Source organism: Giraffa tippelskirchi, chromosome 2 (assembly GCF_054371585.1).
Source record: "Giraffa tippelskirchi isolate mGirTip1 chromosome 2, T2T-mGirTip1v1.2.pri, whole genome shotgun sequence".
NCBI lineage: Eukaryota > Metazoa > Chordata > Mammalia > Artiodactyla > Giraffidae > Giraffa > Giraffa tippelskirchi.
The window spans coordinates 90,334,877-90,357,570 of NC_137276.1; the positions used below are offsets into that span (position 1 = coordinate 90,334,877).

The 22,694-nt window shown below is 38.5% G+C and overlaps 1 long non-coding RNA gene across 1 annotated transcript in view; it reads right to left on the minus strand.

Annotated features, from left to right (window-relative positions):
* Positions 1-22,694, minus strand: part of LOC145538093 (uncharacterized) — a 68,462-nt gene that overhangs the window by 19,554 nt on the left and 26,214 nt on the right. Inside the window, exon 3 of the long non-coding RNA XR_014076636.1 lies at positions 9,775-10,593. This is a non-coding gene — a long non-coding RNA (uncharacterized LOC145538093). The remainder of the gene's footprint in view (positions 1-9,774; positions 10,594-22,694) is intronic.

The following is a 22,694-nucleotide window of genomic DNA, read 5'->3' on the forward strand; positions in this document are numbered from 1 at the left end:
TTGAATTTTTTTTTGCTTTTATTTTTTTAAAGCAAGACCATCTCCCTTCTTAAGTTCAATTTAGTGTTTCTGCTTGATCTGATTTCATCCCAACAAGGGGCCTTCTGAACAAGAGGCCTTTTTCTGATTTGGCTGCTTACAAGGGCTCACCTACAAGGAGAAAGATATACTGATGATATGAATTTGAGTTTTTCCTGATTCTTATGGCAGTGGTTTCTTAAAGTGAACTAATTAAGTGGTTTCTGATGATGTTTGGGGTCCAAGCTGAGAAGGTGACCATGCTGAAGAGGCTGGCACTTCAATCTATGAGAGTTCTTATTATGCATGAACTGGTGTTTTCTTCTAGTTCAAATTCACCTTAGGAACCATGAACCTTGCCCAGGTCTTATCATTCTTGAATGAGGATAAAAGTGAAGTAATTGGCATTGCAAAATGGCCTGAATCATTGGCAGTCCAATGAACTAGCCTTTGCTTAAAGAACTTAGTTTGGCTACTTCTTCTATGTTCTCTCTCCTGTACCCAAAAAGGAATTTGAACACAAAGCACAAAGTCTTTCACTTCTGTGTAAGAGAACAAAGAAACTACAAAAACAGAATTATTGAATAACTTGGATATTTTTTATGAATTTTCTTAAAAGGGCTGCACGGTAAGTTTTCACTATTCATCATACAACAAACAACCCTCCCTACCCCCCAACATCCCTCCCCCACACACAAAGACACATATATTAGCAGCTCTTCTTCTCCAGGCTTTCACTGTTGAGCAGCTATTTAAAAATGAGTCTCTTTCCCCATAACTTCTCTTTGCAAGTAGTTCTCTTTATCACCCACATACCCTGCACTTAACAGTCCTCAGTCTAGACCCCTCCAAAATCCTACTTGACATCTGGTTTGCCCTCCCCAAGAAATAAGGGATGATTTCTTATTTTAGCATAGGCACAGATTATTTAAAAATATGAAAATAGCATATTGAGAGAAAATGATTACTCAGACCTTAGGTAGTAAATGACCTTATAGCTATAAAAGAAAGGGCTTTGAAAAGAATTCCAAGGAATATTTGAAAGTATCTACTAATGAAGAAATAAAAGAAATGCATTTATTTTTAATATTACAGAGCAATTCTAGCAATTGCTAGAAAAACCTTCCTCCTAATTCCAAACTATGATCCAGGTTACTGTATTTTTTTAAAAATAAATTGGTGGTCTTTTATTTTTCTGTTATTATAACCATACTATAAATTCATTGTACACATTTCTTTTTTCCCCAGCTTTATTGAGATATGATTGACATCTATATTGATTTGATACATGTATATATTGCAAAATTATTATCCCATAGCATTAGCTAACACCATCACATTACATAATTACTACTTCCTTTTTGTGGTGAGAATATTTGAGATTTACTCCCTTGAAAGAAAAGTGAAAGCATTAATCACTCAATTGTGTCCAACCTTTAGTGAACCCACAGACTGTAGCCCGCCAGGCTTCTCTGTCCATGGAATTCTCTAGGCAAGAATATTGAGATGGGTAGCTATTCTCTTCTCCAGGGGATCTTCCCGACTCAGAAACTGAATTCAGGTCTCCCGCATTGCGGGCAGATTCTTAAAGGTCCTTGTATGTTGTTTTTATCATATTTTAAGGAAAACCACTTGGCTAGACTTGGCCCTATGTCAAGCCATGTGATGTTACTTTTCTTTGAACTTCAGTTTCTTCATCTGTAATGTAGAATTAATATTTGCCCTGCTACAAGATTAAATTATATTATAAATATCTGTGTAATAAGGAAAATTTTAACAACTGGCACCACGGTCCTTCTGAGGGAGAAAGTTAGGGGACAATTGTCTATATGCTAGAACGTAAGGTGAGAGAGTTTGGATTTTTTTGCCTTTGAGATTATTTATCCCTCCCGTAGAGATAGCAACCTTAAATTCTAATCTCATGAGACATTATTTCAGAAGTTTCATGTTGAACGACTAAGAATTGTTTGGGGAAGACCTGCCTGAAACTGCTCAATTAATGTTAATTTTAGTTGTTTATAAAGGTCACTCAAGAGACTCAGTTATAAAAAAGAAGGCAAAGAAAGTTAACCCAGCTGTAATCATTATTCCCCAGTACAATCTCTCAATTGCAAGTGTTGAATGTCATTGTGAATAAGACTTAAAGGTCACTTTAAAAAGCAATAAATTAAGTGGTTACATTATGGAGAACACAAATAACAGGTTGATTATTATGGTTTGGGATAAAATTTCAGTGCAACCAGGCTGACTGGGTTAAATATGGTGTGTGTGTGTTGGCTGCTCAATTGTGTCCGGCTCTTTGCACCCTGTGTCCTTCAAATTAGTTAGAAAGAAATGAACTTAATGAGTTTTAGAAAGCTGTGTTAGGTGACTCAACAATGGCTCTATTGGTGGCAAAGACACCATGTCAAATATGAAGAATTTGTCTCCCAGAGTCCTGTGGAGCTCCTGTACTTAAGTCCCATGGGCCTTCAAAGCCAACTGCTTTGGGGATTCCTCCTCCTGATGCTAGACCTTCAGGTTGGGGAACCTGACAGGCTCAGAACTCTCACTTTGGTGGGAGAAACTCGGCAATCTGTTCAATAAGTGGTGCCAGGAAAACTGTACAGCTACAAGTAAAAGGATGAAATTAGAACACCCCCTAACACCATACACAAAAATATACTTGAAATGGATCAAAGACCTAAATGTAAGGTTGGGTACTATAAACCTTAGCGGAAAACATAAGTAGAACAGTCTTCGACATAAATCCTAGCAACATCTTTTTGGATCTACCTCCTAGAGTAATAAAAATAAAAGCAAAAATAAATAAGTGGAACCTAATTAAACTTAAAAGCTCCTGCACAGCAAAGGAAGCCATAAACAAAATGAAAAGACAGCATACAGGATGGGAGAAAATATGTGCCAATGAAGCAAATGACACGGAATTAATCTCCAAAATATAGAAACAGCTCATGCAGATCTATGTCAAAAAAACAAGAAAGGACAATCAAAAAATGGGCAGAAGATCTAAATAGGTATTTCTCCAAAGAGGACATACAGATAGCCATAAAGCACATTAAAAGATGCCCAACATCACTAATTATCAGAGAATGCAAATCAAAGTTGCAAAGACATATCACCTTACACTGGTCAGAATGGTCATCAAAAAGTCTACAAACAACAAATGCCGGAGAAGATATGGAGAAAAAAGAGAACCCTCCTATGCGATTGGAGCAAATGTTAATTGGTTCAACCACAATGGAGAACTGTATGGAGGTTCCTAAAAAAACAAAAATAGAACTACCATATGATCTAGCTGGGCATATATCCAGAGAGAACCATGCTTTGAAAAGATACATGCATCCCGATGTTCATTGCAGCGTTACTTACAATAACCAGGACATGGAAGCAATGTAAATGTCCATTGACAGATGAATGGATGAAGAAGATGTGGAACATATATGCTATGGAATATTACTCAGCCATAAAAAGAATAAAATAATGTCATTTGCAGCAACATGGATAGACCTAAAAATTATCATACTTAGTGAAGTAAGTTAGAGAAAGACAAATATTGTGTTATTACTTATATGTAGAATCTAATTTCAGAGAAGGCAATGGCACCCCACTCCAGTACTCTTGCCTGGAAAATGCCATGGATGGAGGAGCCTGGTAGGCTGCAGTCCATGGGGTCGCTGAGAGTCAGACGCGACTGAGCGACTTCACTTTAACTTTTCCCATTCATGCACTGGAGAAGGAAATGGCAGCCCACTCCAGTGTTCTTGCCTGGAGAATCCCAGGGATGGCAGAGCCTGGTGGGCTGCCATCTGTGGGGTGGCACTGAGTCGGACACGACTGAAGCGACTTAGCAGAAGCAGCAGCAGACTCTAATTTAAAAAAACAAGCTTATTTACAAAACAGAAATAGATTTGCATATATCAAAAACAAACTTATGGTTATGAAAGGGGAAACACTGGTGGGAGGGCTAAATCAGAAGCTTGGAATGAACACATACATGCTACTGTATATAAGATAGACAACCAACAAGGACCAACTATGTAGCACAGGGGATTCTACTAAATATTATGTGATAAGCTATAGGAGAAAATAGTCTGAAAAAGAACGAATATATGTACATGTATAACTGAATCACTTTGCTATACACCTGAAACTAACACAACACTGTAAATCAACTATACTCCAATTTTAAAAAGCAATATAGGTCCTCTATAATGGATTCTTTTAAGTATGATTGTGTGATTAAATTGATAAGCTCAATACTGTAAGTAGACATTTGACTATTTATTCTATATCAATAATTTATACACATGTTTAAGTTGGCTAAAACTTCTTAAAGAGGATCTTCTCTTTTGGAAAATACATTCTTGGGTCTCCTATATTCAGGCATATTTAGTATATTGATGAGCATCTTGTTGGAGAACTTGTGACTGTGGAGATGGAGAGACAAATTTGTTTACCCCTGAGGCAGGTAGAGAGAGGGAGGCAGGAAGATAGAACCTTCTGAAAGTATGGGGCAAGAATCTCCATGGGGAGAAGGGCCAGAGTACATTCCCCATGATGGAGAGACTGAAGGATAGGGAAAAAGCAGAGAGGCATATGTTCATCTGAAATTACCTGTGTGCTGAAACAAAAGCCCTTCCAAATCTTCCATCAGACATAATCTTCAGAAAATTCTGTACACTTTCACAAGCTTTGGGAGAGCAGAATTTTCTGGGGAACTCGAGAAGGGGGATGTTTTGCATCTGAGTTAACACTGGAACTAAGTCAGAAGGAGCCTGGTGGCCATACTGACCTTAAGAATACAGAATATTCTCTGTCCTCTCATCTTGTACCTGTGTAAAACTTGAGGAAAGCTCAGATATTTCACCAAGCTGAAGTCAGGTCAGTCTCTCTCAGACTCCATGGGAAGGGGACCCAGATGATATGTGGGCCACGAGCATGAGAGTTGGCAGCACTAATTCACTTCGTAAAGTTAAGAGCATATTATTATCTAATTTAATTACTATTGCCTTCTACCTAGTAACTTGTAATTACTCAGCCATAAAAAAGGGAAAATTTGAGTCAGTTGAAATGAAGTGGGTGAACCTAGAACTTATTATACAGAATGAAGTAAGAATGAGAAAAATAAATATCGTATATTAACACTATTAACAGATTATTAATCTGTTAATATAAACAGATTCCATATATCTGGAATCTAGAGAAATGGTACTGATGAACCTATTGGTAGGGCAGAAATAAGACACAGATGTGCAAGAAACTCTTGTGAACACAGCAAGGGAAGGAGAGGGTGGGATGAATCGAGAGAGTAGCACTGACATATATATAACATCATGTGTAAAATAGATAGCTAATGGGAACTTGCTATATAACAGAAGGAGCCCTGTGCTCTGTGAAGTGCTAGAGGGGTGTAATGGGGTAGAGGAGGGAGGGAGGCTCAAGAGGGAGGAGATATATATATATGGCTTATTTGCATTGTTCTATAGCAGAAACCAACACAGCAGTGCAAAGCAATTATTCTGCAATTTAAAAAAAATTAACTATGTCTGATACAAATATAGTGCAATGTTAAATGTCCTACTCTGACTTAAAAAAAATGTTTCAGAGCTTTGTGTAATTTTATAACTCATATTAATTTTATCTTATCTCATTTGAGCCCTATTTTTAAAAAAGAATATTTGAGTAATTATTAATTTGAAAATAAGTACTTTATGAAATAAATTATGGACTTAACAGAGCAAAAGATATTAAGAAGAGGTGGCAAAATAAACAGAAGAACTATACAAAAAAGATCTTCATGACCCAGAAAACCATGATGGTGTGATCACTCATCTAAAGCCAGACATTCTGGAATGCAAAGTCAAGTGGGCCTTAGGAAGCATCACTATGAACAAAGCTAGTGGAGGTGATGGAATTCCAGTTGAGCTATTTCAAATCCTAAAAGATGATGCTGTGAAAGTGCTACACTTAATATTCAAGCAAATTTGGAAGACTCAGCAGTGGCCACAGGACTGGAAAAGGTCAGTTTTCATTCCAGTGCCAAAGAATGTTCAAACTACCACACAGTTGCACTTATCTCACATGCTAGCAAAGTAATGCTCAAAATTCTTCAAGCCAGACTTCAACAGTACATGAGCCATGAACTTCGAGATGTTCAAGCTGGATTTAAAAAAAGCAGAGGAACCAGAGATCAAATAGTCAACATCTGTTGAATCATCAAAAAAGCAAGAGAATTCCAGAAAATCATCTGTTTTATTGACTACACCAAAGCCTTTGACTGTGTGGATCACAACAAACTGTGGAAAATTCTTCAAGAGATGGGAATACCAGACCACCTTACCTGCCTCCTGAGAAATCTGTATGCAGGTTAAGGAGCAACAGTTAGAACTGGACATGGAACAACAGCCTCGTTCCAAATCAATAAAGGAGTATGTTAAGACTGTATACTGTCACCCTGCTTATTTAACTTATATGCAGAGTATACCACGTGAAAAGCCCAGCTGGATGAAACACAAGCTGGAATCAAGTTTGCCAGCAGAAATATCGATAAACTCAGATATGCAGATGATACCACCCTTATGGCAGAAAGCAAAGAAGAACTAAAAGCCTCTTGATGAAAGTGAAAGAGGAGAATGAAAAACTTGGCTTAAAACTCAACATTTGGAAAACTAAGATCATGGCAACTGTCCCACCACTTCATGGCAAATAGTTGGAGATGCAATGGAAACAGTGAGAGACTTTATTTGGGGGGCTCCAAAATCACTGCAGATGGTGACTGCAGCCATGAAATTTTCTTCTCCTTGGAAGAAAACCTATGGCCAACTTAGACAGAATATTAAAAAGCAGAGATATTACTTTGCCAACAAAGGTCGATCTAGTCAAAGCTATGGTTTTTCCAGTAGTTATGTATGGATGTGAGAGTTGGACCATAAAGAAAGCTGAGCGCCAAAGAATTGATGCTTTTGAAATGTGGTGTTTGAGAAGACTCTTATGAATCCCTTGGACTGCAAGGAGATCCAACCAGTCAATCCTGAAGGAAATCAGTCCTTAATATTCATTGGAAGGATTGATGCTGAAGCTGAAACTCCAATGCGTTGGCCACCTGATTTGAAGAACTGACTCATTTGAAAAGACCCTGATGCTGGGAAAGATTGAAGGCAGGATGAGAAGGGGATGACAGAGGATGACGAGATGTTTGGATGGCATCACCAACTCAATGGACATGAGTTTGAGTAAGCTCTGGGAGTTGGTGATGGACAGGGAGGCCTGACGTGCTACAGTCCATGGGGTCACAAAGAGTTGGAAATGACTGAGTGACTGAACTGAACTGAATGAGGCAACTTTATTCAAAACCTTGATTGATGACTGTCTGTTGGTATTTCAGACTTTTTATCTATTGCTATTAAAAAGAGTTTATTATTTGAGGCCTTGGCCCAGAGAAGGGACTCTTCCCTAATCTTTAGCCAAACATCGCCTTAAGAGATTCTAGAGGAAAGAGAAGAATTTGGGACAGAGAAGGAAAGTGGAGAAAGAGAATAGAAAGAAGAAGAGGGGACAGAGAAGAGGAAGGGTGGGGAATAAAAAAGGAGGGAAATTTTCCAGCTCTTTGGGACTAATGGACTAAACTGCTTCAGTTGCCTGTTAGAGATGTGTGGTCTGCTTGACTGCAATTGTACTTATACAATGTCCATTGTGCTTTGTTAATGGAAGCCCTACCCAACTAAGACAAAAAAGGGCAAAACATATGCCTGTTTCACAGTTTTCCAAAGAAAACATAAAAATAACATTGACTTCCATGAACATATTGTCAGACATTTTGCAAAGGTCATCACAACCAGTATTAAATTAGATCCTAACTGCAGACTTAACTGGTACATTACAATATTCATTTTTAGAAAACGGGAAAGCAGAAAGAAGAAGGAAGGTGATTTGTGCAGTGTGACACAGGGGGTGATTGTGTGTGTGTGTGTGTGTGTGGTTTAACACAACAAAAATTAATTTCTTGTTCCTGCAAAGTCCATTATAGGTTGGGGGACTCTCCAGAACAGATACCTCTCCCAAGTGTGGGGGCTTGACATTCCAGACTGTTCTGATTTGTGGCTCCTCTCTCTGTATGTGTAAGTTCAGATGTTTGAACCTGAACCCAGACCACTGTTCCTTGTACAACCCTAAACTTCTCTCATAACAGCCAGTCTTCACACCATGATGTCATCTGAAAATCTAATAAGAAGGTTTTTTAATATCTTCATGCAAAAATCAATAAAAGTGTTTAAAGGACAATTGTTGGATATATCTTCTAAACTAAAGATGACATATGGATTTCATCTTGTAAGCCAGCTATGACTATTTGGGAGGAGCTGCCAATCTTGTGTATTAACGAGGATTCTGAGGTCATATTAGGAAAGAAAACCAAAATTAACAATGCCAGCTACAGGCACAGAAAGTGGGGTGTGCAACACATGAACTCAGGATGACAAATGCTACTCCAACACTGAGAACAATATGGGGTCCTCTTGGTTGAACAAAAGAGTTTTCCAGTGGGAAGAACGAAAATATAAACAAGGTTAGCCAAAGACATTTTTAGAAATTCTCCTTTGAGTTGCTTCTCTCTGGTTTCCTCTCTCTGACCTCTTATTCTCTGTCAGTATGGAAAGTTGGAACCTCAAAACTAAATTCTAAAATACATTCCTCACATGAAGCTTTATGTATATGGAAGATAATGAGTGTCTGAAGGATAAGGTCTTCAAGATTTTATAGTAAATGCAAGAAGGATTGATAAGGAGAAGCAAAACTGGTTCTCAAGAACATTCCTAGCAACTGTTTCATGGTTGGTAGAACAACTGGATATATAATCAGGGAGTATACAACTTTGATTATAGTGGATTACACCAAGAGACATAATAATGATGCTATAATTACATATCAGCAGTTAGGCCTCAAATTCTTTTTTTAGAAAACAGCTAGGAGTTTTGTAAAGCTACAAGTTTTACAGAAATAGATCCAAGATAACAAGAAACAAAAGGATCAGAGTAAAAATCTTTTGTGGCTAAAAATGTGGCATACTGTCCCTCCCTACTCCTCCATCTTAAACCTCCTAAAAAATAAGCCCTTACTACACAGGACAGTAAACAGCAAAGCATATTTAGTTTTTAACTTAATTTTTTTTTTCAAGCATAAGATAGATGTCTGCTTTCAAAACAGATACATGCTTAAAATGATTTAAGAAGTTAAATAGCTCAAAAGAGACTGACCAGTTTAGCAATATTTACTAACAGAAGTAACTTCATATAACTGCTTTCCTTATAGAAGCTCATAAAATGCCACTTTCATTTATAAGAATGATGAAAGTTTTTCACTGCTATGGAAATAATAAACATATAAAGATCACTTTAGAATAAAATTAGAATATGTTTTATTATTGACTTTTAAAAAGCTATGATTCTTAAAGCTAAAGTTTTTTCCATTAATTTTTAAAAGTGATTTACTAAAGGTCTTATCTGAGCTATGGGCAAGATGTTAGCTTCTTCTAGTATTTATGTTTCTTAGAAAACCTCTCTGGTAACATAAATAATAAAATCAACCTCTAACATGGTTCTTTGTAAAATAAAATTAATAACTAAATTATAAAATTATATACAGAAAAATTGAGCAACAATGTGACTCTAGCAAAAGCAGTCACATTTCATGTAAAAATGAATCAAGGAGGATTCAGACTCACTCAGTGACAGGCCTGACTCACTAAAAACATGGAACTTTCCTTTTTTCACAAAGTTTGGTTCAGTTTAATCATTCAGTCATGTCCGACTCTTTGAGACCCCGTGGACTGCAGCCTGCTAGGCCTCCCTGTCCATCATCAACTCCTGGAACTTACTCAAACTCACATCCATTGAGTTGGTGATGCCATTCAAGCATCTCATCCTCTGTCGTCCCTGTCTCCTCCTGCCTTCAATCTTTCCCAGCATCAGGGTCTTTTCAAATAAGTCAGTTATTCGAATCAGGTGGCCAAAGTATTGGAGTTTCAGCTTCAGCATCAGTCCTTCCAATGAATATTCAGGACTGATTTCCTTTAGGATGGACTGGTTGGATCTCCTTGCTGTCCAAGGAACTCTCAAGAGTCTTCTCCAACACCACATTTCAAAAGCATCAATTCTTCGGCTCTCAGCTTTCTTCACCGTCCACCTCTCACATCCATACATGACTACTGGAAAAACCATAGCTTTGACTAGAGGGACCTTTGTTGGCAAAATAATGTCTCTGCTTTTTAATATGCTGTCCACGTTGATTACAACTTTTCTTCCAAGGAGCAAGCGTCTTTAAATTACATGGCTACAGTCACCATCTGCAGTGATTTTGGAGCCCAAAAGAATAAAGTCTGTCACTGTTTCCACATCTATTTGCCATGAAGTGATGGGACCAGATGCCATGATCTTAGTTTTCTGAATGTTGAGCTTTAAGCCAACTTTTTCACTCTCTTCTTTCACTTTCATCAAGAGGCTCTTTAGTGTCTCTTTCTTTGATTTCTGCCATAAGTGTGGTGTCATCTGAATATTTGAGGTTACTGATATTTATCTACTGAAAAAAAAAAGTGAGATAAAAGATGTTACTTGCGTTGGTTTAAATGCAAAGTCCCCCACTCCAAAGCTAGTGCCAGTTCTGGCCACAGAAATTTATTAGTACTAACACTCAAAAACTATCTACTGTCAGTTAAGAGTCACCTTAGCTTTCCAGCCTGTATTAGGTCAGGCTAATCTGCATATATCCACTAATACCAAGAGTGTGAAGAGCAATAATCCTGGGTGAAATAGTCATAGAACAGGAGCACTTCACTACAGAGAGCAGAACCCCAGGCTTCCACGGGTGGATGGCCTTGCTCCCACAGCAGGGAGCCATTGCTCTCTTTTCTCCACACTTAAAAGTTGAGGCTCTAGCCAGAGATTTGGATCCTACTTGACTCTCACAATGCTATTTTCTCCCTAACAGCAGCCCAGGAAGTTTCCTGGAAGAGAGGAAGCTTTCATACCTACAAGGCAACCAATGGACCAATGCTAGAGACCTCACCCATCAGGAATGTATGTGTGAGGGAGGAAGTTGCATGTATTAATGGAAATGGCTCTACAGTTGTAATTCTGTAACAACTGTGAGAGAATTATATTCCATTTAGTACATCAAGGTCATGGATGTTATACTGTCTCTCTATCTGACCCACCAGGAGCTTTTAGTCAGTAGTTTCAACTTTCCTGGTGGCTCAGACGGTGAAGTGTCTGCCTACAATGTGAGAAGCCTGGATTCAATCCCTGGGTTGGGAAGATCCCCTAGAGAAGGAAATGGCAACCCACTCCAGTACCCTTGCCTGGAAAATCTCATGGACAGAGGAGCCTGGTAGGCTACAGTCCATGGAGTCACAAAGAGTTTGGACAAGACTGAATGACTTCACTTTTCACTTTCAATCTCTCAGTGCTTTGGAGTTCTTTTCCAGAAAGTCCCCCACTCCAAGGTTAGACTCTTCTGGAAATGAGAAGATCCCCAGTGATTATATTAACCATGGCAAGTCCTGCTCACCCCAAGACCCAATCCTGTGAGGCAAACAGGCCCGCACTGATGGATCTGGGGAGACCCACTCTGGCTGATTCTGACAACTGTAAGACTGAACAGGGGCATTAGGAACTTTCATCTTGCCTGTGGTGGGTGGAGTGGGAATAGGCATAGTTTTCAGTTCAGTATTCAGCAAGCCTTGGGTCTCCATGTATTGAAAACTCTGGTCTTCCATGCTTATCAGTCCCTGCAGTGAGGGTCTGGTCAGTCAATTTTCTGTCCAGCATTCCAATTCTCTAAAGAATTATTTACTCTAGTACAGCCCTTAAACCTGAGCAGAAAGGGCCCCCGTCCTGAGCCTTGAACTTTGGATAGCCTGTGTATCAGAAATATCAAATTGCAAAGATTATGAGAATGTTATTTTGGATGCTTGGTGATGATAGAACAAATGGGAATTATAAGAGAGGAATTTATGAACTGAACTGGGCATTCATCCAGCCCAGAAGATGCAGGGCTGAGAACCCTCATTTGTGAATGTAATGGTGAGAGTGGAAAGGGGTGGGTAGAATAAGATCACAGCCTCTGCCCTGGGGAAGCAGGGAGAGGGAGTAGTTGCTTTTATTTGAAGCTGGCCACTATTTATTCAAAGTGACACCTATGCAAACTGGATTCCAAAGATAACTGTACCTCCTCCTTCTTTTTTGGGAAACGTTAAAAATTCTATGAAGGAAAAAATTCATTTGGGGAGGAGAACTTACTCCCTTCAATATTCTGGGGATCTTTTTCGTATCATTGGGCTAGGCCCAGTTTCTGCCCTGCCCTGCCTCACCCCAACTAATCTGTGCTTGACCAGGAGACAGGCTTTATCCTTTAGCCATCAAGGCTTAAGGCATTACCTGGGATACCAGTGGGAGAAGAGGTGCCTTGGAAAAGAATATGGGCCATACACTACACTTTTGCCAGGCCCTTGTGCTGGGTAACATGATGGAGATTGAATTCTGCTTCTGAGAATCAGGTCATGGTCTGGAGTCTGACTCAATAAACTGACTACCTAGAAGAACAATGCTAGTGCCTGGTCTTCTGGGTTTGAGTTGTTGCTGCCTAGGGACTTCTGTTGCTATGCCCTTCCTCCCTAGAAAACTCATCATTTCAACATCAGCAGCACAACTATCTTGGATAACTTAGCCTGAGCTAATCCCCAGTTTGCCTTGGGATGTTGGATATTAAGCAAAATCAATTCTCCCTTAATTCTATTTCCTCCTAGGCCTGATTCCCTGGTTAAAAAAAAGATTTCAGGCCATGTGAAAAAAGATTTTGAAAACTGTGGGTTAGTCACTGTGGTTCATTTTCTAGGGCTGCCATAGCAAAATACCATAGACTGGGTAGCTTAAAAAAGAGAAATTTATGTTCTCACAATTTTGGAGGCTAATAGTTCAAGTTAAAGGAATTGGCAAGGTTGATTTTTTTCCTGAGCCCTCTCTCCTTGACTTGCAGCTGACTATCTTCTCACAATGTCTTTCCTCTGTGGGCACACATACCTGGTAGCTCTCTTCTCTTACAAAGACAACAGTCATATTGGATTAGCATCCACCCTAATGATTTAATTTTCACTTAATTACTTCTTTAAATTACTCCCTTTTTTCTGCCTCACTGTTTCAGCTGGGACATCTCATTTCATCTCTTGCCCTCAGATTGAGATTTATACCATTGGCTTCCCTGCTTCTTAAACCTTCAGACTCAGACTAAACTATACTGCCAGCTTAGGTCTCTAGCTTTCAAGAAGCAGATTGTGGGATTTCTCATCCTCTATAATCACATGAGCCAATTCCTCTTAATAAATCTCTGTGTGTGTATATATATGAAATATATATTGGTATATATATTGGAAATTGATGCTGTGAAATCAGAGTGTTACAAATACCCAAAAGCGTGGAAGCAGCTTTGGAACTGCATAGTGGGTACAGGCTGAAAGAGTTTTGAAGTTCATGTTAGGTAATGGCTACATTTTGAATGGATCATTAAAGGTGATTTGGGTGAGAGCTTAAAAAGGAAAGAATAGAGCTATAAAGAAAGCTTCAGTCATCTTAGAGAAATGCTTAACAAAATATTGGAAGAGACATGGATGGTAAAGACCATTCTGATGAGATATCAGATGGACGTGAAGAACATGTTATTGGAAACTGGAGAAAAGATGATCCTTATTACATAATGGCAAAGAACTTGACTGATTTGTATTCATGTTGTAGTTTTATAGAAGATAGAACTTGTGAACAGTGAAATTTGATATTTTGCTGAGGAGATCTCTAAGGAAAATGTCGAAGGTTCTTTCTGTCTGCTTACAGTAAGATGTGACGAGATAAATCTTTTATTTAAAAAATAGAATTGTTAAGCAAAAAAGAACTGGAACTTAAAGACTTAGAAAACTCGCAACCTATCAATACTGCAAAAATGAGAACGTGCATTCTAAAGAGGACATTAAGGGCAAAGCCAAGAGATAATTTGATAAGCGGATTAATGTGGATATGAATCAGGGACCTAAAGGGCCATCTCAGCAGAACCAGACACTATTGTCCAAGACAGGGGAAAAATGGTACCCTGTCTTCCCAAAGTGATGCAGAGATCATCAGGATTGTCACTTCCACCACAGACCCAGAGTGAAAGGGGCTGTGGGACAGAATGATTTCAAAAGGTGAGGCTGACTCTCCAGTTCAGATGGTCTAGAATGTCCTTGCCCAGAGCCTCAGTGATAGGGCCCCAGCAGAGTTGCAGCAGGGGCAGGGCCACTGCAGACAGCATGGCATGAACAGCACCCCACTGAGTCATGGGGTGATATTGTTACAACAGTGGGACCAGAGGGCAGAACCTTGAGCCAAAGAGGATTATTCCTGAGCCTCCAGGCTTAATGTTATTGCCAGATTAGGTTTCAGATTTGAAATCACTAGTCCTTAAGTTCCATGTAGTCAAAGCTATGGTTTTTCCAGTAGTCATGTACAAATGTGAAAGTTGGACCATAAAGAAGACTGAGTGTCAAATAATTGATGTTTTCAAACTGTGATGCTTGAGAAGACTCTTGAGAGTCCCTTGGACAGCAGAGAGATCAAACCAGTCAATCGTATTGAGGAAGTCAATCCTGAATATTCATTGGAAGGACTGATGCTGTAGCTGAAACTTTAACACTTTGGCCACCTGCGAACAGCTGACTCATTGGAAAAGACCCTGATGCTGGGAAAGATTGAAGGCAGGAGGAGAAGGGGATGTCAGAGGATGAGATGGTTAGATGGCATAACCAACTCAATGGACATGAGTTTGAGCAAAATCTGGGAGATAGTGAAGAACAGGAAAGCCTGGCTTGCTGCAGTCCATGGGGTTACAAAGAGTCAGACACAACTTAGCAACTGAACAACAAAAAGTCCATTTTTCTTTCTTACTTCTCCCTTTTGGAATGACAATGTATAGGCCTTTGTTCACCCTACCATTGTATTTTGGAAGCACACAACTTGATTTGAGAGGTTTAAAGTTATACAGGAATTTGCTTCAGGATAAATCTTACCTGATTTAGATGATATTTAGATAAGACTTTGGATTTAGACTTCAGTGTTGATCCTGCAACAAATTAAGACATTTGGGATTTTGGGGATGAAATACATGTATTTTTCACATAAGAAGAACATGAATTTGGGGAGCTCAGGAAGGGAAAGCTACCTACTGAATATTTGTGTTTCCTCAAAACTCATATGTTAAATCTTAATTCCTAACATGATGGTATTCAAGGTGGGGGCTTTGGAAGGTTATTAGGCTCATAACATTAGTGCCTTTACAAATGAGAACTCAGAGAGCTCTGCTGACCTTTCTTACTGTGTATGGACTTAGCAAAAAGACAGTCATCTATGAACCAGGTGGCAGACTCTCACCAGACAATAAATCTACTGGTGCCGTGACCTTGGTCTTTCTCTAGAATTGTTAGAAATAAATGCTTGTTTGTTAAAGCCACACAGTTTATGATAATCTTGATATAGGAGCCAAAACTGACCTTTGTCACATTGATTTGGGGGGCAGTGTATTACCCTATGACCTCACTGCTGTGATAGATCGAGTCATTGATTTTTCAAGTTCTTAATTTCATTAGAAAAGAGTGATGACTTCTAGGATCCTTTCATACTGGGCTGGATACCAGAAGTTCCTGCTGAAATTATTTTTCAGAAACATATTTTTGATTAGGGCTGAGAAGCAAGATTCAAGATTATATTACCAGGTTAGTATCAGATTAGTAGTATCCAGAGCACTAAGTATTTATTCAACATGTATTTATTTAGTCCCCACTAAGTTGTGTATTAAGGCTCTAAAATTGTACTAGCTACTGGGAATAAAACAGGAACCAGATACAATTATCATCCTCAAAAAGTTAGAGGGAAGCAAGATAGGAAAAACATGTAATCACATTTCAAAAAAGAAAAGAATTGTTCCAAACCTGATCTAAAAAAGAACATGCTTTGAGTGATATACATCATATTGTCTTTTGGGGAGAAATTATTACTTCTGATTAACTTTTGAATAATTTCTCTACAAATTTTAATAGCTAAAATGTTACTCTGAGGAATCAAGTAACCCACCATCCAGATGACTCTCAGTTGAAAGTCTTATGAACTTCTACCAAATATTCTTTCCTTCTTGCTCTGATTCAACAATAACTGTCTAATCATTCTTTTGACTATACAATCTCTCACCAAGAAAGAATCTTTAACTAACATACTCATAGGCCTTTTCCTCACAGCAAAGTTGTAACAAAACTTTGACACACGTCCACAACTAAATTCGCTGAAAAGCAGCACCAAGTGGCCATCAACAGATAACTGGATAAAGATGTGGTGTACATGCACAATGAAATATTACCCAGACATAAAAAAGAGTGAAATATTGCCCTTTGCAGCAATGTGGATGAACCTGGAGAATACTGTGCTTGGTAAACGAGTTCGAGAAAAATAAATACTATAATACAAATGAGATAGATGTACAAAATGGAAACAGACTCACAGATATAGAAAACAAACTTGTGGACTTCCCTGGTGGGACTGTGGATAGGAATCCACCTGCCAATGCAGGGGGCAAGGGTTAGATCACTGGTTCGGAAAGATTCTACATACTGTGGAGCAACATGCACCGTAACTGCTGAGCCCACGCCCTAGAGCCTACAAGCCACAACTACTGGGCCTGTGTGCTGAAACTACGGAAGCCCGAGAACTTAGAGCCTGTGCTCCACAAGAGAAGCCACCATAATGTGAAGCCCACGCACTGCAACTAGAGAAAGCCCATGTGCCGTAACAAAGACTGACTGCAACCGAAAATGAAATTAATTAATTAATAAAAAAATCTTTAAAAGAAAAAAAACAAAACCTAGGGTTACAAAAGGAGAGAGAGACATATTAGAGGTATGGTACTAACAGATCCAAACTACTATGTATAAAATAGATAAGCAACAAGGATACACTATATAGCACAGGAAATTATAGCCATTATCTTATAATAACCTATAACAGAATATAATCTACAAAAATACTGAATCATTATGCTGTATATCTGAAACTAACACAATATTGTAAATCAGCTATACTTCAGTTAAAAAAAATAGAAAGAGAGAAAATTACTAAGCATTATAGTAAAAGCACACAGATAGGGGAAGCATTTGAATTTTGGTTGTAAGAGTGGGTGAGGTTGAGGGTGGGGAAAATTTCTCCAGAAGTGACATCTAAATTAAATACTACAGAGTGAATAGAACAAAGGGCCGTGGGGAGATAAAGAGGAGTCTAAGAGTAGTAAAGACAAGAAACCTACAAGAGGGAAAACATTATCTGTATAGTAGGCCTGTCACTGCCCTATCTATGTCCCTTGGCTTGAAAATGTCCTTGTTCCCAGGGCACTTCCACCTGTCTATACCTGCATCTCCACCTGAGACTTTTCCCCCAGGGCAGCAGAAGGCCATTCTTCCTTCTTTTGGGAAATGCTGGTAAAAAAAACTTGAGAGGACTGACATCTCCAGTAGCAGCCCTGAACCAATGACAGAGTGGTGAAGTTAATATGAAAACACACTAGTTCCTTCTCCTCCTATCTCCTTCAAGTGGGATAATTCTGAGTGTGTTTTAAGTTTCCCAGAATTTCCCCAGGGATTTAGCTCCAATCCCCCACTGTGGGCTCTGGCTTCCTTTTCCTATGCTGTTTCTTAGCTCCCTACCAATGTTTTCCCTACTTTTCAAAATGCTTTCCCTCCAGTCCTTGTCACATGGTCTGCTCTGGGGAATCCAGACTATGAAGCCTTATTGAGTGAGTTGCAAGCAGCTGGACAACAGAAAAAATTTGTAATATCCAAGGAGGTTTAAGCAAGGTTTGGCCAGAGTATACAGGGCCCTAATTTGCCAGTTTAGCATATAAAACCACAAAATGCTTGGGTAAGCTTTAATTTCAGATAAATACCAAGTAACATTATAGTATAAGTATATCCCAAGAATTGAAAAACTACTTATTGTGTATCTGAAATTTAACTAGGCATCCTGTATTTTATCTGGCATTGCTACACGATCTAGAAAGGATTTGGAGCACTATCTATAGGACACTTTGATTGCAGCTTGAAACATGGATTTGGGAAAGGCTGGGGAGACCAGTGAGGAGGCCTGGGCCTGGAACTGTCAGGGAGATGGGAAGAGTGAATAGAAAGCATAAGCGCATTTAGAAAGCTATCTGCACATCTCAGACTAGCTGCCAGGGCAACAGAACTTTCTCGCTGGATAGAATGGGAAAAGACTTCCAAAAAATGAGTTCAAGATGTCTGAAAATGCCCCCTGGCTGTTTAGACAAAAGATATCAAAGTAGCAGTAGAGGCCTCCTTCCAGGCCTCCTCCCCCTGCCTCACCTATGTGCTTATGCCCATACAGTGAAGCACTCTTCCTTGGACCCAAACACCTAGCCCTCTAAATGAGGCTGCAGGGACACTTTGGGCCTAGACCACTTCTTCTAAGCTATTCTGAAGACCTGCATTAGAATGGACTCGGCTCAGCCTTGTCCCCAGACAAGCCTCTGACCAGATCTTCTGGGAATTACCGGATGTGCATGCCAAAGGACACTAAGGAAAAGCAAATTCTCTTGTTGGTCATTTTCTCTTTGTTATTGTGGCTTTACCTTGAGATGGACCTTGCCCTATATAATTCCAGCCATGATGCCCACATGTCTCAGTGATGTCACTGAAAATTCAACCTCATTAATGGAGATGAATGGAAAGCATATTTTGCTTTATCATACGGCTTTCTCTGTATAAAGAACTCTTCAGTTTCATTTCAACTTTCATGAAGGAAATTCTACTCCTGTGGGAATCTACTTCAAAAACAATATATTAAAAAAGAAGAAAAATGAAACCCATTTTACCAATGGTAGATTCTTTCTTCTGTTTCATTCTGTTTCTTCAATTTGTAAAATGCATACCAAAGACCATTAGGGAACATAATCTGATTTTCTTTATAGCAAAGTTAAAGTGTCAAAAGATCTAAAATAGAAAAAAACTGCATCAAAATGAAAACAGGCCTTTCTTCCTTTTCTAACACCTGAATTTAATTATAACTTTCATTTCTGGAATTGCATAAGGCTATTTCTTCAAACTAAATTATGAATACTTGTGTCAGACATTAGAAAGGCATATGCATGAATGGTTATCTAGAAGTCATTGCTGCCCACATTCACATACACACAGACACCACTGTATGAGTGATTTGAGCTAGCGTGTAACTGGGAAGGGTTAATTTTGATGCCATATTGGATCTGTTTCTGTAACTTTAACCCTTGTTTTGCTGCTTTTGTAATTATAGCAAACATAATGATCTACCTCAGGGAACTCTGCCCCCCTCTGCCTGACCCTTAAACTAAAGTGCCTTTATTTAGCTCACAGGGAAATAATCTGACACTGTCCACCTGTGAAGGACTGTGACATTCAGGCGTGGCTCAGAAATTCACATTTGGGGGACCAGAATCACAGATAGCTGTGGCATCATTATTTATTACTATGGCAGGAGATATTCCATTTCACACCACCTATGAACTGGCTATCTGGAAGTGAAACTAGCACATTCCCCTACCTGAGTCTTGCCATTTTAGGAGATATTTGCAAGAATTAAATGATCTTTTTACTTTGTTTCACCTCCCCTCATCTCTGATCCATAAAAGAACCTGACATCCAGGCCCAAACAAGATGGTTATTTTGAGATGTTAGTCTGCTGTCTTCTTGGTCAGCCAGCTTTTCAAATAAAATCACATTCCTTGCCTCAACAACTCATCTCTCAGATCTATTGGCCTATCATGGGATGAGCAGCATGAGCTTGGACTCAGTAACAAGCAGAGCTGTTAATCACATTCAGCCACCGCACAGTAATCAAGCTAGTACCCTAGGGTCTCTGATCTACTCTGTGCCAAGGATCATTTTTATTATTTACATATAGTATATGTTTAATTCTCATAATAATTTCTCTCAAAAAGCTTCCTCTACTTTATAGCTGTAGAAACTGAGACTTAGAAAGATTGAATAATTGTCCCAAGGTCACACAGTCAATAAATGACAGTTGTGTGCTGAATTTTGTCCCCTCCAAAATTTATGTATATTTAGGTCCTAACCTCTAATATGTCAGAATATAACTGTACTCCTTCCTCTGCCTTTTATTCTATTCAGGCTTTCACTGGGTTGGATGATGCCCACCAACATTGGAGAAGGCAATCTACTTTACTAAACCCACTGATTCAAGTGCTAATCTCATTCAGAAACTCTGTCAAAGATACCCGGAAATAATATTTATTCATTCATCAGGTACTCTATCGCTAGACAAGTTGATACATAAATGTAACCATCTCAATTGGAGAGATAGATAGAAACAGAGAATCAAAACTAGCTAGATCAGCAACCCATGAGAGCCTGTGCCAAGGTTGGAAAATTTAAGCTATAACTGGCGAATTGTTAGAGGCTTAGTGTGAACAAATTTGAGAATTAAAAACTCCAAAGAGACCCAATCATAGAAAGGACCCACAGTATTGTGAGATTCACCTCCAGGAGTTTCTACCAGGTCCTCATAGTGAATATCAGAGACAAATCTTATACTTCCAACAGTGGGAGCAGGAAAAGGATCTTTCTGTATTTTCAAATACACAAGAGCACTCTGTTCTTTTTTTATTTTAATTTTTATTGGAGTATAGTTGATTTCCAATGTCGCATTAGTTTCTGCTGCATTAGTTTCTACAGCAAAGTGAATCAGTTATAATGAAAGTGAAAGTGAAAGTGAAGTCGCTCAGTCCTGTCCGACTCTTTGTGACCCCATGGACTGTAGTCTACCAGGCTCCTCCATCCATGGAATTTTCCAGGCAAGAATACTGGAGTGGGTTGCCATTTCCTTCTCCAGGAAATCTTCCCAACCCAGGGATTGAACCCAGGTCTCCCGCATTGTAGGCAGACGGTTTACCGTCTGAGCCACCATCAGTTATACATATATATATATCCATTCTTTTTAAGATTCTATTCCCATACAGGTCATTACAGAGTATTGGGTAGACTTCCCTGTGCTATACAGTAGGTTCTTATTAGTCATCCATTTTATATATAGTTGTGTATATCTGTTAATTCCAATCTCCCAATTTACCCCTCCCTCCCACATTTCCCCTTGGATAGCATTCTGTTCCTAATGAATTTTGCCCTCAGGAGTAATTATTTTACCAAAACCTAAGTTTCTGGGATTTTGTCAGAGCTTAACCTACTTGAAGGAAGGGAAATAACTAAATCCTACTGACTTAGCCTTCCATGTGGGGGAAACAGCAACATATGACTTCCCAGGTAAACTTCACCAAATATTTAAAGAAGAGTTGATACCTATTCTTCTCAAATATTCTGAAAAATTCAAGGTTAAAGAACACTTCCAAGCTTATTCTGTGAGGCTGGTGTTACCATGATACCAAAACCCAACAAAACACTCCAAAAAGAACAAAAACTTATAGGTCAATATCTCTGATAAACATAGATGCAAAAACTCCCAAAATATTAGCAAACCAAATTCAACAATACATTAAAAATATCATATGCCATGATCATGTGGAATATATTTCAAGGATGTAAGGATGCTTCAGTACCTCCAAATCAATCAACCGGATACACAACATTAATGAAATGAAGGATGGAACTCACATGGTAACTTCCATAGATGCTTAAAAAGCATTTGACAAAATCCAACATCCATTTACAACAAAAACTCTTAACAAAGTGTGTATAGAGGAAACATCTCAACATAGCAACAGTCACATACAACAAACCCACAGCTAACATTATACTCAATGATGAAAAGCTGAAAGCTTTTCCTCTAAGAGCAGTAATAGGACAAGAATGTGATCTCACTGAGACAGGAAGATCAATGTTGGAAGTCCTAGCTACAGCAATAAGCAAGGAAAAGAAATAAGAGCATCCAAATTGGAAGGGAAGAAGTTTCACTGTAGAAATAAAACTATTTGCAGACAACATGATATGATATATAGAATATCATAAAGATATCAAAAAACTATTAGAACTAATAAACGAATTCAGTAAATTTGCAAGATAAAATTAATATATAGAAATTGGTTAAAAAAAAGAAAAAAAAAAAGAAATTTGTGCATTCTATACACTCATAACAAGGTATCAGAAAAATAAATTAAGAAAACAATCCCATTTACAATTTTACTAAAAAGAGTGAAGTACCTAGGAACAAATTTAACTGAGAAGGTGAAAGACCTGTACCCTGAAAACTGTTAAGACATTGATGAAAGAAACTGATAATGACACAAATAAATGGAAGAATATACCATGCTCATGGATTGGGAGAACTAATATTGTTAAAAATGTCCATACTACCAAAAGCAATCTACAGATTCAATGCAATTATTAAAATAATATCTTTCACAAAACTATAACAAATAATTCAAAAATTGGTATGGAACCGCAAAAGACCCCAAATATTCAAAGCAAACTTAAGAACAAAGATGGAGGTATCACATTCCTTGATTTCAAACTATACTACAAAATTATAGTAATCAAAGCATAATCAAAGCATAATGGTACTGGCACAAAAACAGACACAAAAGTCAGTGGAACAGAA